Source organism: Harpegnathos saltator, unplaced genomic scaffold (genome assembly GCF_003227715.2).
Source record: "Harpegnathos saltator strain DR-91 unplaced genomic scaffold, Hsal_v8.6 scaffold500, whole genome shotgun sequence".
In the NCBI taxonomy this organism is placed as follows: Eukaryota; Metazoa; Arthropoda; class Insecta; order Hymenoptera; family Formicidae; genus Harpegnathos; species Harpegnathos saltator.
In genome coordinates, this window is record NW_020230317.1 from 9101 (window position 1) to 13650 (window position 4550).

A 4550-nucleotide genomic window follows, 5' to 3' on the forward strand; every position below is an offset into this window, starting at 1 on the left:
ACGTTGAGAGATGTCGTTCGGAAGCGACATCTCTAGTGCTATCCCGAGCGCACGGCGACTACAGAGAGAGGCATTGTTACTTGTACCTAGTGGTACAAGCTGACAGTCTCTCAAAGTCAAAGGTTGCTATCCTTTTAAGACCTGCTGTCCACGTATGCCGGCCTCCACCGTTGCCCCTCCTTATCCGGTGCAAATAATAGAAATAAGCCCCGGGGTCGACGCCATATTTTGGCTGCCCCCGGGCGCTTAGACACGTTTTGCAACGCGCCGAAGGGGGATCCACCATGAAAGAAGGAGGGCGTACTAAGTGGCGACGGGACGCCGTGCGTTCGGGACCTGCATCTCATTTTTCGTTCCGAGGAGAGAAAAATATCGAGAGCGCGGTAGTCGCTAAGACCGAGAATCGAACCCGGGTCTTTCGCTTGCCGGGCGACTGCTCTAGACCACTGAGCTATCTGACGCTCCACGCTCACGACACTCTCCCCTCCCCAGATAACGTTGAGAGATGTCGTTCAGAAGCGACATCTCTAGTGCTATCCCGAGCGCACGGCGACTACAGAGAGAGGCATTGTTACTTGTACCTGGTGGTACAAGCTGACAGTCTCTCAAAGGAATGGATATTTCGAGTTTGTTAATGATACAAAAAAGTTATAGAGGAAAAGTTGAGTGGTATAGGAAAGTTTATTTTCCTACGAGTTTATTATTTTAACGCATAAATGTAATAACGTTCCTAAAAAATTCAAATGTATTCTCTTTTAAAATTATATATTAATGAAATTACATATTTATTTTTGTAGATTGGTTTCTCGAGACAATTTATGTAAAAAAGTAAAAATTTACCTTTTTAAACAAAAAAGTAAAAAGAGGTGCCAAATACACACGCAACACGTACTGTGTTATTTTTAGAAATCTCAAATTCAAATTATTTTTTTTCAAGATATATATGTACACTCAGAGGTATGGTGTCGTATACGCTTGTAAAACAATCGAAAGCGCTGACAGGCATATACGCATACGCATATGGGCGTATTGTACAGCGTGAAAGAAGCGAAAAAGGAGAAGTAGTGGGAGACGTTCCGATGTTGCATCCTTATCGCACGTCGCACGATCGAGAGAGAAAGCATTACCAGGCGTGGTACCCTGACAAGGAGATGACGCCAATTAGAAAATCGTTTTTCGAACGAGTCATAGTGCGTTCGATAGCTTGTATGTAGGTGATGAAAACCCTAGAGCCGTTCGTGTCAATGCGCCTTTGTTTAAGAGAATTTAAGAGACAAAGTTAGGGTCACGCAACTACGTCACACATAAGCAGAACTTTACGACCTCTTTCGAATAAGCGGCGTAGCTGAGGAGACTAAGGCTCCCATACATAGATTTTTGCACCGGCGGTGAACGTTCGGATCCCACAGACTGCTTTACTTCATGGCTTTTTTTTCTTTTTTTCTTTAATTTTCGACGTATAGTAATACGTTATTAATAATTATTAATTTATTTTTTAATTTATTTCGTTTTTATATAATAAAATAAGGACATTTCGGGATATTTGAACACAATATGAAATAAAAAATATATAAATCGTATGAACTGATTATATATTTTTCAAGCAACGTATAAATTTTATACATGTCAAAATCAAATACAAACTTTATAAATGTTTATATATTATAAAATGTTTCCATCGCTTCGCAGTGTTGTGGATGAAAATTCATGTAAAAACATTGGAAACATAAAACTTTGTCGCACCACGAACATTTTATAAATGAATTATGTTGTTCACATACATACTTTTTATTATAAATATTTGGAGGAAAGCATAGTTGGTTAACATTTAAAAACATTTCTCTTTCGTCAACTAATTTGGACACATACCATGCATATTGAAGCATACATTTAAATCTTGGATTTAAATGTATGCTTCAATATGCATGATTTTTTTATATAAAAAAAAGTTGATCGATCGACTTCAGCATCTAATTACATATTCGAAACATGTCTATCTATTGTGTGAACTAGCGAAATTAAAAAATATTAATTTTTTATATGCACCGCGCTGTCTCTATAGGTGTCTCACTCGCTGTAATAGCCATGTATCGCGCTTTTCTCTTTCATAACGCTATAAAAATTCATTCTTATCAGTAAAATATATATTATATATATATTATATCAAATTTGAAATCAATCGTCTGCTCAATTTCCTAAAACAAAATCGTGAAAATAGCTTATTTTTCTGGCTTATAGACAGGATTGCCTCCTTAATCGCCATTTCTGCTAAGGAAAAAAGAGGAAAGCGCGATACATGGCTATTAGAGTGAGTGAGACATCTATAGAGATAGCGCGGTGTCTCTATAGCTGTTGCGTGCATTCAAGCGTAGAGTGAAACAGCTATTGGGGACACCATTAACCGTACCACGTCTGGTAATGCTTTCTCTCTCTCTCGATCGTGCGACGTGCGATAAGGATGCAACATCTGAACATCTCCCACCACTTCTCCTTCTTCGCTTCTCTCGCGCTGTACAGTACGCCCATATGCGTATGCGTATATGCCTGTCATCGCTTTCGATTGTTTTACAGGCGTATATGACATCGCCGAGGTACACCATACCTGCCTCTGAGTGTACATAATATATATAGGGTGTGGCAAAAGTCTGGAAACACTCAAATACCTTTTAAAAATAAATTTTAGAAAAAACGTTAACATTTGTGACGTTGCGATTTTAAGTCGCTCATCACAAGAGGCAAAAGCCCGCCGAGAGAGTCGATCTGACGCCGCGCTCGCCCGCGACCGCAAGGCGAGCTACGCGTGTTGTATAAAATTTAGCGGTGGACGTTCTCTTTTGGAGGACACCGCATACGGGAGTGTGCGAGTTCTTTTTCTTCTTGGGTACTCCCGCGTCCCGAGAGTTTGTGTGCCCCTCTCGCCGCGGGTGGCTTCCGCCCTGCGGGAACAGCGGAGGAAGGAGAACAGAACGAGGATGCCTGGGTGAAGGAGTGGAGGAACGGCCCAACAACGAAAATGGCCCGCAGGTGATGTTTCCATGCCCATATGATTCTCTAAGAAAAGTTACAGCTAGTTATCGCGCCGATGTAAATTCGTGTGTTGTTGTCGGTAGCGGAGAACAAAACAGCGGATAGCCACACGCCTCAACAACGTGCCCCAATCACGAGTACTGCTCTTCTGAGGAGCGAAAGGACTACCAGGGAGAACATCAGGACGTGATTGGAGGAGAGAGCAAGGAGAGGCGAACAAAGGAGCGCGAAAAAAATGAGACATCGCCTCAAGTCTGGGGTAGAGAGAGAATCCTGTCAGATACGCTCTTGAGACCCTTCGAGAGAGAGTGCGGATTAGTGAGGCTGCCGAAATCTGACATGTTGCAAGTTGGTGTACTGATACCGCTATCGATCAGTCAGTGTAGAAAACGTTATCGTGTATTTCGCGAGCGCATCGGATACCGAGGCCGCTACCAGGCAAGTACGCCGCACTTTGAGAGAGAGAGAGGGGGGAGAGGAAGAGAGAGAGGGAGAGAGAGAGGGAGACGGAAAGGGAGGGAGAGAGGGAGAGAGAGAGAGAGAGAGAGCGGGCGGACGGCGAGAGGCCAGGGCGAACGGACCTGAAGGGCCCTTCGACCAGCAACGAAAGGCAAACCTACCGAAGGATCACGGCGTTAGCGGAGAAGGCCATCGCCAGGCGTGCGATAGTGTAAGGGTACCCTTTTTACGATTTCTCTGTTAGATTCGGGGAACCTCATTTTTTAAATACACTTTTTATTCTAATTCTACTTTTAGCGCTACCCAGGAACAACAGCGTGGATATAGTAGTTTACTGTTTCTTTTGGAATGCTTGATTTTCGTGAGTCCCCTTGCCTCTCACGATTCGGGATGCTTGATTTCCGCGAATCCCCTTGCCTTTCACGATTTACATGAATTTATAACATAATGTACAATAGGTCACTATTGTACGTCTATATGGCAGCGTTTTGAATCTCTAGCTCATCTCTAGTCTCATAACTCGGAAAGTACTCAATCAAAACATATTTTATCATAGCGTTTTGAAAAGGTCTTGAAGTCAATTATAAGAATATGATATGAAAATAGGGGGTTCCATTTGAGAAAATTAGGTTGACCATCTTCTGACCTTAAGTAGATGTCCTAAGGTCAAACCAAGGTCACTATTGTACGTTCCCCTCAACATCATACAACTATTACATTGTATCTAAAAAGTTTTTTAATAAAATTACATATTTTCAAAATATTTACCTGTTAAAATTAAAAATATTCACCCAGTATATACAGGTTATCTCATTTTAAATCCCCAGGCAAGTATCTCGAAAAATATAGAAGATACGAAAAAATATTTTAGACAAAAGTTGTATTGTTTTCAAGGGGAACATAAAACAACTACATCAGTTTATTTACAGATGGCGCCATTTTCGAGATTTTCAAGGGGGACATAAAAACTATATATTTTTACAATGCATTTCGAATTTTCAAGGGGACATAAAACAACTATATCAGTTTGTTTACAGATGGCGCCATTTTCGAAATATTCACTG